Source organism: Megalobrama amblycephala, linkage group LG16 (genome assembly GCF_018812025.1).
Source record: "Megalobrama amblycephala isolate DHTTF-2021 linkage group LG16, ASM1881202v1, whole genome shotgun sequence".
NCBI classification, from domain to species: Eukaryota; Metazoa; Chordata; class Actinopteri; order Cypriniformes; family Xenocyprididae; genus Megalobrama; species Megalobrama amblycephala.
This window is the reverse complement of record NC_063059.1, coordinates 16,820,038-16,833,246: the sequence shown is the minus strand read 5'-3', so window position 1 is coordinate 16,833,246 and position 13,209 is coordinate 16,820,038.

The following is a 13,209-nucleotide window of genomic DNA, read 5'->3' as shown; positions in this document are numbered from 1 at the left end:
AGACAGAGAAAGACACTTTAAACATGATCAGACTCTACTTAAATATATATGCGCTATTAAATGTATCTGTACAAATTTATATATTTATACACGACAATAAAGCCACTTAAAACGTATATACACACACAAAACACAAAAACCATGCATCACAGTAATTGAAATCCTGTTTAGTTTGCAAATATTTTGACAAGCACAATACACTTGTTTAGTGGCATTTACAATGTTTACATGGTACAATAACTGGTACTGTTTTTATTAGTGCTTGACACAAATTTCATGATTTCAGTTCATAAACTTGTAGTTTGATTCTGATCTTAATTCAATATTGATTAATTTGGAAAAATATTAGGTACAGTACAATAGCTACATGTTCATTTTTCTTAAGGAAAAAAATCTCTCATCTAATGCTGTAAACATACAGGAGCCCTGTCAGCTGGTATTATTATTAAAGGTTAAAATTATAGAGATAGTTCACCCAAAAAAATAAATTCTGTCATCATTTACTCACATTCAAGTTGTTAAGAACCTGTATGAATTTCTTTCAGTAACACTTTATTTTAAGGTGAAGTAGTTACATGTCACTACATGATATACAACAATGTTTTTGATCTGCCTGCATTGACACCATTGTATGTGAATTGAACTGAGCTGGATGATGACATCACTGTTTTCTCCAGAGCTGATGTATAGATAAATTAACTAAATTTAAAAACTATACTGAATTTACTTAAGCTGAATTTACTTTTTAGAAAATGAGTGATGGTTTCTCTAGATAAGACCCTTATTCCTCGTCTGGTATCGTTTCAAGCCCTTTGAAGCTGCACTGAAATAGTAATTTTGACCTTCAACCGTTTGAAGGCCATTGAAGTCCACTATAAGGAGAATAATCCTGGAATATTTTCATCAAAAACCTTAATTTCTTTTCAACTGAAGAAAGAAGGACATGAACATCTTGGATGACATGGGGGTGAGTAAATTATCAGGAAATTTTAATTTGAAAGTGAACTAAACCTTTAACATTGCTTTATTTTTTTTAAATGTAAAATAAATAAAATCATTACCAATAATGAAAGAAACAGATATGTTTGAACAAATAATTATACCAACAAAACAAATGAATGTAAAACAACTAAAATAAACAAAATTTTCCTGTAAAAGAACATACAGTGGTATAGAGCAACACTGGTAGGGCATGCAGGTAGGCTGCAAAAGGACTTACAGTTTTATCCATTCTTCTGGAGAAAGATTAATATATTTGCCTTTTCTGGCAGAAGTTGGGACCTCTCCTGGTTTAATGTGTTACCTGCAGTTGAAAACACCATCTCACTAGGGGTGGAGGAGGCTTGATTACAGAGGTAGCTTGTTGCAATGTTTGTGAGGAGGGGCAGAATAGCCCACCAACTGTGTCCTACTATGACAACTAAGAAAAGCTCTTCTAAGGCACTCCTTGTTTTGTACAATGGAGGAGTTGTCTCCTCCATTTCAAGTCAAGTCAAGACATCTTCATTTGTATAGTGCTTTTTTACAATACAGTTTGTTTCAAAGCAGCTTCACAGTGATAATAGGAAATTAATGGACATACTGTAGATTGTTTTGGCTTTACAGCAGCTCTAGGAAAAAGTTATTATCGAGCTAAAGTAAGTTTTTGATTGAATCACTTCTGTTGTAAACATTATTTATTAAGTTAGGGGCCACTTAAATGTAACAGTAATGTGTTCTTGCCGTTCATTTACGTGTTTAGTCTATAGGTATTGTTGGATATCAGATGTTAAATATCCAAAGTTCGTCAGAGTTGTAGAAACTTGGTGGTGTGTCTGATTAAAACACTGGAAAAATACTGGAAAAACCTTTACAGTCTCTAATTTATTGAGTTCAGGATGCTTAAGTCTTGAATTCTTGAGATACAGGGAGCAAATTCACATGACAGATGTTAATAGAGGGACAGGATTAAGAGGATGGGGTGAACAGGATGGATAGGTCATTAACGCATCCTAAGGAAAGGACTCAAAGGACATGGTTGGATGTCCATTCAAACACCCACACCTCACCAACGCAAAAAGAACAAAGAAAGGAAATGAGGTCTATTTATAGACCTAAACCAGGGGGTTATCGGTAATGTAGTGCACCATATATGGTAGTGTAGTTTACCAGGAGTTGTGGGAAATGTAGTACAAAGAAAAATAAGGGAAGAAAAAAGGAAAACAAATGGGTCAATTTACAACAGGTATGCACGTTTGAATGTGTATGTGCGCAGACGCTTAGTCTTTTTTACAAAGTGACATTGCCAAATTACTTGTCTGGCCCGCATAATACATCATTATTAGTCGTTTCCGCGGATCCATCCAAACTGGAATCATTTTTATAACGTTTTACCGATACATAGGAAAGGGAAAGGGAAGGAGGCCTTTGCAGGGGATAGTTTAGATTTGAATTATATAAGTAGATAATGTGTATGCCAGGTTAAAACTCAAAGACTAAAAGCATGAGATGTATTTTAGTCTAGAATTAAAGGGATAGTTCACCCAAAAATGAAAATTTGATGTTTATCTGCTTACCCCCAGGGCATCTAAGATGTAGGTGACTTTGTTTCTTCAGTAGAACACAAATGATGATTTTTAACTCCAACCGTTGCCGTCTGTCAGTCTTATAATGCGAGTGAATGGGAACACAATTTATAAGAGTCAAAAAATATGCATAGACAAATCCAAATTAAACCCTGCATGACGGCACATTGATGTCCTAAGACACGAGACGATCGGTTTGTGCAAGAAACCGAACATTATTTATATCATTTTTTACCTCTAATACACCACTGTCAAACTGCGTTCAGCACTCGGTTGGTGAGGTCTGATCACGCTCTGACAACGGCAGTGATGTCTCGCGCATAGACTTCAATGAGTGCTAGACATTACTTCTGCTGTCAGAGCGTGATCAGACCTCACTAAGCGAGTGCTGAACGCAGTTCAGACCAATGAATAAAATCATATAAAATCATGTGAAAACTATAAAATATATTCAACAAATATTGCAAATACAGTTGAACTTCATACAAGTTGATGTGTGTCTTTGATATCAGAACATGAAGACGTGATTCCATCTGAGATCTCTACAACCTGTCGAGGTACAACTGTGGAAACCCAACTCAGATGATGCAGAAAATTCTCACACTCTCTCCAGTCTACCGGAGTATGTTGATTTACCCTTATTAGCTGATATTTCTGATTATGTTCAGATGGACACATTTCTACCATAGCTCTTCTCTGAGAAAACCTAGCAATCAGGTGTTTTCAATCTCATAGAAATCAGCAGTGTTGGGGATAATACTTTCAGATTACTTTTTTGATGTAACAAGTAAAGTAATGCATTACAAGCAACGTACATTACGTATGTAATCACATTACTTTTTTGATGTTAATGCAAATTACATTCTAATAACACAAATACATTTATTTACAGTCAAAAATGTTACTGCAGATGAAGTATTTAAAAATAGTCACAGTAATAGTATGAATTGTAGGTGAAATATTGCTAGTAATGCATGATGGACAGATGATTACTCAGAATTTTACTGTGATATGACTCATTAGATATTACTTGATACTACAATATTTTTTCACCTGCAAGAGTCTCCTAAGATTTGGAATTGATGGAAATTCTGGAGCAACTTGACATTTCTGACTGGCCATCGGCCATCTTGGTTTGGAGGATAAAAAATCAACAATTGCCACTTGGTTGCATAATAGTATGATGCACTAGGGTCCACTGTAGAGGTTGATGTGCAACTATGCCATCAAAACCCATGCATATGCAAAATGCTTTTTGAATAGCTGTCCACTGTAGTGACTTCTATGTGTGAAAGGGTTAAAAAGCTTGTCAGAAAAACTGGTTTGGTTCAAATGGATAATAACAAATATTAAGCTGAGATAATAGGTGCTACCATACTATAAAGCTATATTTCAATTATTACGGGATCTCCTTCAAGCAGTGTAAGCTTTCAGACTTTTAAATACTTCAGACTTATTATAAATTTGGTCTGTACTATAAATTTGATCTACTATAAATTTGATCTTAATAGTTTCTTTTCTCTTCCTTCTTACTTCAGTCTCTATCAAATCCTCCTCTTCATTCTTTTGTTCTTTCTTCAGAAACACACATGAGGAGTGTGGCGGTAAATACAGTCGTCACCTCCATCAGGACGAACACACAGACTAGCCATTTTTACTGTTTTCAACACTCAGTGTTAAGAATATATACTTGAACACATTCAAATAAATATGATTATTTATTGATTTCTTTTATCAATGAATAAAATAATGAAGTGAGCAGTCAAATGGCATTAATGATTGACAATCACTATATAAATCTTGCCAGAACCTACATTTTATGTCTTTGATTTCTTCTTTTCATCCTCTCCATGTTTCATTTCACAACTTTCAATTCAAGTTGTTCACAAGCTCAAGTTTCTTTTCGTCACTGGCATCTGCAATTACAAAATCAAGACGTGGGTTAAAAACAGAATTAAAAATGACCAAATAAAGCAAAAAACAACAGATCTGCTCAGTTACTAGACATTTACAAAGCTAGAAAAATCGACAACAAAAGGATAAAAAAGTAATAAAAATGAGTACAACATTATGTATGTGCATATGTATAATTATTCACAAACAAGATTCATTCAGACACCAGTAAAGATTCGTTCAGTAGATTCACAAGCAATGAAATGCTCTTTCTCAGGCCGCACTCGAATGCTACCGGCTTGTGCTATAGTCAGTCTGTGGAGGCAGGAAAAGCCACCAAACAGTTCTGCACTTCAGAAGGAAGAGACTTCAGTGAACAAAAGATATGAGTCAGTGTAAGAATGATTCGTTCACTTAAAAGATTCATTCAACACATAGGCCTACATTGACTAATTAACCACAACCATGGAGCAGTTCATATTAGTGATGCTGGCCTTAACAGACACACACACAGATGAGAAATATATAACTATAAATGAAGATGATAATGGTAACAGAGAAGCATATATACATATAACATTGAGCTCATGCTGCTCTAATGGACTTACTGCTGATATCAAGTGTTGTTTACATTTAAATCAGCCTCAACATTCTATGTCAGTCCAGCAGCTTGAGTTGATTTTTGAAATCATCACAACTGTCCCTGAAGCCTTGAAGCCTGATCACACGCTACAAACTCTTTATAACTCTACTATTTGACAAGTTTTATCAGTTTGGGAAGTGTTTCTTCAGTAATCAGCATGGAGCAGCGTCGCCTGAGAAGAACCAGGACTCTTTCCACACACCTGAGGGGATTCTGGGTGGAGGGCGTCTCTTCCAGTCAAGAGCGCTGTGAGCTTTCATGGCTGGCAGCTGTAAGCAGGTTGGATCACACTTACAGCTGCATCTCTGCCAAAGCTCGAAGACCCAACGGATTGGAAGAGCAAGTGTCCAAGCGCTACCTGAAGAACGCAGCTGTCCTTCCCGACGTCCGTCCAGCAGCCACAGTCTCTTCGGTGGACGTGTGTCTGGCTCCTCCGTGTCAGCAGGAAGAGTCTGTCTCCATCCACGGCTACAGCACGCAGGGGTACCAGGACATTTACCGCTCTGTGGCAGAGCCCATGATGAAGACACGCTATGGTCGGCACCGTCCCTACAGCCTTGAGCTGGGACTGAAGATGAAGCAGCGCCTGTGGGAGACTCTCAAGCGCCCTTCACTACTGGAGACAGAGCAGCCTGATGGACGCGTCCTCGTCACTGAGAGCTTCTCCACATCCAGAAGAAGCTTCGCTCCTCGTGTCCATGTGGACATCAGTGAAGAGCCGCTGCCAGAGGAACCGGCAAGAAAGAAGCCCAGACACTGAGTCATCACAGCGGGGCGACGTATGTACATACTGTATATAGTTATAGAGTACGTTTATAGTTTTATGAGTAAATTTCAGTTTTTAAAGTTTTAGTTTGAGTACGTTTTTTATTTTGTTAAGTAACGTACATTTTTTAGCACATTGCTGTGTGTTGCAGGATGTTTCTGTCATTGCACTGATATGCGGTTCCTCGGTTGTTTTAAACAGTTGTTTTTAGTCTTTTGTTACGCGATTGTCGGGATGTTTCGGGCGGTTTTGTTGTTGACATGCGTTTGTCAAGGTTTTCTGAGCGGTTGTTTTTGTGTTGCTGTGCGGTCGCTGGACTCTTCAGAGTGTTTTTTCGTGCTTTGCTACATGGTTGTTAGGATGTTGGTGTGGTTGGTGGATATGCGGTTGCTTTTAAAGAGTTAGGTTAGGGTAGGTTAGGGTCCCTCACACGGTTTGCAGCTTGACGTGCTGTGAGGGCTTGTGTGCATCAGTGATGCTGAGAGCGACGCCACTGCTACTTCACAACTACTGAGGGTCACCCACAGTGGACAGATCTCAGCTGAGATGCCAGACCAAGACAAACCACCTGATTCTGGACAGCAGCAGACTTGGCCAGAAGATCACAGTCTCGTGACAACGGCAACAACATCAGGATTATGGAAGAAACTTCACTTCACAGGAGGAAACAGAGTCTGGTTTAATATTGGTAAAGGTGTAGGACTAGTCTGTGTTTTTTCTTCAGTGCTCAGCCAATCAAATTTGAGGACCGGTAATTACATCATGAACAATATAATATAATATAATATAATATAATATAATATAATATAATATAATATAATATAATATAATATAATATAATATAATATAATATAATATAATATAATATAATATCATATCATATCATATCATATCATATCATATCATATCATATCATATCATATCATATCATATCATATCATATCATATCATATCATATCATATCAATCATAACATAACATAATACTTAAATGTGTGAAATAAATTAAAATATAAACCTGAAACGATTTGCACATGATCACGTAAATACTGTCGATTAGAGCACTTATATTTATTAAATTATTTAAATACAACAATTACTGTTTATGACAGATAAACACTATTACAGTAATCTGAATTTCATAAACTGAAGCTTAATAAAACAGAAGCTCTGGAATGCACTTATTTGTGCTTCAATAATCAAAAACTGCATGTTAAACATAAAAACTTGTACTGTGATTTGATTAAGATATTTAATTACACAAAATCGCAAATTTTTGAAAGTGCTGAAATGATTTTATATTTACTTCTGTTCCTATAAAAATGCATTTATTTTCTTTTTAAGAAACAAAAATATGTAACAATGCTTTATTAACATTTTTCAAATAAGGACTTACTAAAATAAAAATGAAATATACTGAAAAACTAAAACTATCAACCACTAGTTTTTTTCAATCTAAAATACAATCAAATCTTAAATCTCTCAAAATGTCATGTGGTTGCAAAAGTCTGAAAATAATAAAAAATATACATTTAATTTTAAGTTGTCATTTGTCTGAGTGTCATTTCTAATGTCTGATTATGTTTTGATATATCTTTACACATCAAGACAAGAGGCAATATAATATTCTGATTGGCCTTACACGGATCATTCACTCAACATAAAAAAATATTTTGAAAAAAATGTGGGGGGATTTCTGTCCATTTTAAGTCAGTCACTTACCTGTCATTACTGATGTCAACAGCTGCTACAGAATGACTGAAGAAAACAGCATCTAGATGAAGAGAGAAAGACACTTCAGACTGTTTAAATATATATATGCACTTTTAAATCTATCTGTACACATTTATATATTCATACATTTATTTTTTACCATGACAATAAAGCTAATTGAATCTTACAGTTGAGCTTGAAAGTTTACATACCCCTTCCAGAATCTGCAAAAATGTTAATCACTTTAACAAAATTTATAATAATAAAAGTTTCATGTTGTTATTTATATAGTACTGTCCTAAATAAGCTAATTACAATTTCAGCTGAAAGCCGATCTGTCCTATTTTTAGCCTCTATTACAGTAGTACATTTTTTTCAGGCATCTTTTAGTAAATCTTCATAATGATTCTGTTGGATCAAACATGGATCAAGGAAGCCACATTGGTGGGGAAAGAAGAGTGTCAGAGAGAGGGAGGACTAGAATCCTCACATTACTGTACATCCATCCATCTATTCCACACATTTTCCAAACCACTTGTCCTATAGGGTCGTGGGGAGGCCGGAGTCTTTTCCAGCATCTCTGGTCATAGCCAGGAAAACACCCTGGGCAGATGGCTGGTCCTGTCCATCACAGGGATGACACACTCGCACACATTCATATTCACACTCACACCTACAGGCAAACTTACATTCTTCACTCCACCTGTCCTGTATGTGTTTGGATTGTGGGGGAGACCCAGAGGAAACCAATGTCAACACAGAGAGAACATACAAACTCCACACAGAAAGGCCTGCTGCACTAGGACTCCAATGTCAGTATGGTACGGTCTAAATCCTGACTGGAAATCCTCACAGATATCATTTCTTTCTAAAAAGGAACATAGTTGCAATGATACTGCCTTTTCTAGTATTTTTGACAGAAAAGGTAGATTCGAGATCAGCATGTAATTGACTAATTCAAGTTGTGGCTTTTTACAGTTTTTTTCAATTGCTAACATACATTTATCTAATCTGTAGTCACATTTTCAAAACTCTAAACACATTTAGCAGAACATCCATCCGTTGTGGCCATACCATTAACACAATTCATGTCATTTTCTAAAATGTTTAAATTTTCTTTTAATATAAGCTTATGGATCTTTCTGATCTTATTTGCAAATGCTTAAACACAGCAAGTCAGAAATGAAGACCCAATGTTACAATCTTTAAATTATAGAATAAAACATATACTTTTGCAACAACAGCAGCTCAAAAGTATTGAAAAAATATATAAAACAAACACTGAAACAATTGATAAGCATTTTAAGTAGCAGATCACAGATTCCAATCTCAGTTGGAGGCGTAGTCATTACATGGACACACAGTAAAATAGGACTCTTTGAATCGGATTTGTTCAGTGTGGATAAAGAACAACACAGAGGAGCAAAAAAAAAAAAAAAAAAAAAATCTGGGTAAGGGAGAGGAATAGATGAAGGAGGAGAGGAGTAGTTGGATCAGGACAAGGGAGAAGAAGAGGTATGGGAGAGGAGGAAGAATGTGTGCTGGACTGTGCATCTCTGTTTTTGTTTTTTCTTTTTTCACTTACACATGTGGAACCTATGAAAGCTTATTTCTGCCATGAATAGGGAAAAAAAAGGTAATCATGTCTTTTTATCTCACAATTCTCAATTTTTCTTTCAATTCCTATAGTTTATATATCACAATTCTGAGGGGAAAAAAAGTCACAATTACCTTTTATACTTTTTTTATTCTGTGGCGGAAAAAAAACTTCAACAATAACCAAAAGCCATGTATGTTGGATTTGTTGCTGATCAATGGCAGCAATTTCTTGTTTTCATTTCAGTAAAAGCTTCATGTAAAGCTTTTACTACAACAATTCCACTGTTCCATATATGCAGAATATGTGGTCTGCGTAGGGCACTAACTACCAAGGGGACACCATCCCACCCTCTATGGGGGCAACATCAGTACCACCCACCCTCAGAAAGAGATTTCAACCAAGGGGGCAACTGAAGTTCTGCATAGGGGACCCGTTTGACCAGTAGCTGCCCTGAGCAATTCTATTACTTTCTTCTTCTTTTTTCTACTGCACATTCTATAAAGTAATGACTCATTCACTTATGTTGCCAAAATCATTGTAGTATAAAACTGAAATGAAAACATGTAATTCCTGCCATCAACAACAAATCCAATATACATGGTCTTTGGTTATTATGGAAACTTTTTTCCACCACAGAATGAAAAAGCATAAAAGGTAATTGCGACCTTTTTATCAAAAATATTTTTTATTTTGCAATTGTGAGTTTACATCTCAAAATTCTGACTTTTCTTTCTCAGAATTGTGAGATATAAACTAGGAATTGAGAGAAAAAAGTCAGAATTGTGAGATAAAAAGTCACAATTACCTTTTTATGTTCTATTCATGGCAGAAATAAACTTTCATTTTAGTGTGTAAGCAATCATAAAAAACTGTAAGTGATCTGCTAATTAAAAAATGCTTATCAATTGATTCAGTATTTGTTTTATATTTTTTTTCCAGTACTTTTCCAGTACTGCTGTTGTTGCAAAAGTAGAGGTTTTATCCTATATATAAAGATTGGAACATTAGGTCTTCGTTTCTGACTTGCTGTGTTTAAGCATTTGCAAATAGATGAGAAAGATCATGATTTTGGTATGGGGTAAGCTTATATGAAAAGAAAATGTAAGCATTTTAGAAACGTGTTAATTGACTGCATTTTGTTTGAAAACGACATGAATTGTGTTAATGGTCACAACAGACGGATGTTCTGCTAAATGTGTTTAGAGTTTTGTAAATGTGACTGGACAAAAGTATGTTAGCATTTGGGAAAAAAACTGTAAACACTCAACCAAAAATGTCAAATGGCTTACATGAAAGCATTCTGCTATTGCTGCAGTAAAAGGAAAATGAATTATAAAACAATGGATTTCATATTTTCTGCAGGTAGAACTGAAACATGACAAGTAATGCAGTTTTTGTAATGCCCTCAACTGTTGGTATTTTGACAGTCATTGTGCTTTGATTGACTATATGTTCATATTGGATAGAAAACTAATGCTAGTGTTTTGACAGAATGACTCGACTTTGAATCAGGTTTGCTGTGTTTTGATAGAGTTAGTATATGTTGAAAAAGGTTTTTAGCATTTTGAAATGTAGTGTTTGGGTTTATTTAACAAAATATGGTTTTGGGCAGAAAATTAACTATTTGGCTAATTGTGATATGTGTGTTGCTGTGTTAAGAGTTTAGAAAAAGTACTTTATGTATTGGTAAACGCTTGTTAGCAATTGAAAAAAAGCTGTAATAAGATGTTTAATAATAGGCCAGCTTAAAAGTTTTTTTGTACGTAACCTAGTCGGTGGCTTGGTCTGTGTCTTGTTCTTTTTCTGTTTTGTCCCTCCCTTGTTTTTCTTGCCGTCGCTCTATCCTTTTGGAGCGTGTACGCACTTTTTCTCTCTTAGGTGGACGAACCTGTGGCTGATTGATTGAGCCGACTGATAAAGTCGCCAACGAGGAGGAGAAAGAAACAGAGACGAGCAAACAAGTGTCTTTATATAAGGGTGTATTTTTTCTTTTGCACAATGCTGTGATTTTTTTCTCAGCGCTGCTTTATTTTGTTTTTGATTGCTATTGGTTTATGTCAAGTTGTTATAACACAGACATCTCAAACAATGTCATTTTAAAACTGGCATAACTGAGCGAATGGCACTTAATGACAATTGTCAAACATGCATAAAAACTCCTTCATATTCATGACATGTGTCATGTCATGATTATGAAGGGGTCATGTCAGTCTTATGCACACCCCTTCAAGTAAAGTGTTACCCTAATATTTATTTAGACTAAACATTTGTATATACGGCTTTCGTAGCACAAACTGAAATATTATTTGAAACAATGAAAAATGTCTGGGTCAGCTGGGATGCAAATGGCAGATTTTTCCACCTTTTGACCACAAGATGTCGTTAGTGGTGTGCCGTGTTGAAAAGCTTCGAGTATGAACCATTTTATGATACAGTTGAGGGGAAATCCTCAGTGCTTTGCTAAGCTTCATTTCACCATCACTAGTTTAAAAATGTATTTAATTTAAAATGTATTTCTGTGTAGGTCACACCGCCATCTTACTCCGAAAGTGAATTGAATGCACCTGACGAAGTGTTGTTTATATAAGTTATTTCATTCCCACTCACAATCTGTCTGTATACAAATAAATTAATTAATTCCCTTATGTTTTCCAATCAGTTACAAAATTTGTCAAAGCGCAGTTATCTGGTGGCCAGCTGACAGAAAATAAAATGAAGAAAATAAATAAACATAGGCCTATTTGATATATCAAAACGTTTGTTTTATCAGTTATGTTATTTCATTATTATGATATCATTTATTTTTGGTTCTACTTTTTGGTTCTTGCATGGTTAAATATCAAAAATATAAAAGGTTTGCATGATAGCTGACACCTAAATTGACATTTTACAGTTGGTTTTATGACTATAAATTATTCCCTTCAAATGTTATTGAGCTTTAAATTATGGCATATATGTAAGAGCCAATATACAGTAGTGAAAAATAGCAATTTGTACATATGATTTGACAGTTTATTTTAATATATATCAAAAATATAAAAGGTGTACATGATAGTTGACACCTAGATGAACACTTTACAGTTTGTTTTATGACTATAAATTATTCCCTTTAAATGTTATTGAGCTTTAAATTATGGCATATTTATGTATATACAGTATGACATACATAGCAATTTTTACATATTTGACAGTTTTAGTAAATATCAAAAATATATTGATTTTGACTGTAAATTGTTCTCTTCAAATGCTATTGAAGTTAGAAATGTGTATACCAATGTCGGATGTAACTTTAGAGACGGTCCCTAAATGTGCGAATATCGAATGTCCAAAGTCAAACCAACTTTATGCCAGTGACGTAGGCCTACACATGGTCAGTGCGTCATAAGCAATCATTAGGCACAAATGTGTGGTATTCACTTATTGCGAACTGCCCTGAAACCTCAATCCTGTTGAACGAAAGCAGTCTGACTTTGAATCATGCAGCGCTCATACAGTATTTATTTAAATGAATAAGCCTTTTGAAGTTTAATAATCACATATCTGTATAGCGGTGACTCTGTTTATCTATCTCCAAATTTAAGACTTTAAGGACCTACAGAAACCCCGAAATTTCATACAGTTTTAAACTTTAAACCATTAATTTTTTATTTTGCCGGAAAACCTCTGGTTCCAGACGTATACCTATATGCAGTGCCCTCCACTAATATTAGCACCTGTGGTAAATGTGAGCAAAGGCTGTGAAAAAAATGCCCTTATTGTTTACAAACAATATTGTTTACATGAAAACAAACAATTGCAAACACAACACAGTTTTATTAAAAAACAAATATCTTTGTTAAATATATGTGTGCCACAATTATTAGCTCCCCTATGAATTCATCCCTTAGTCATTCATCACAATGGTAAGACCAAAGAACATAGCTGTGATGTGCTGGAAAAGGTTGTTGAGCTTCACAAAATGCGAAGTGGCTATAAAGAAATAGACTGAAAATGCCCATTTCCACCATCATGGCGATAATTAAGAAATTCCAG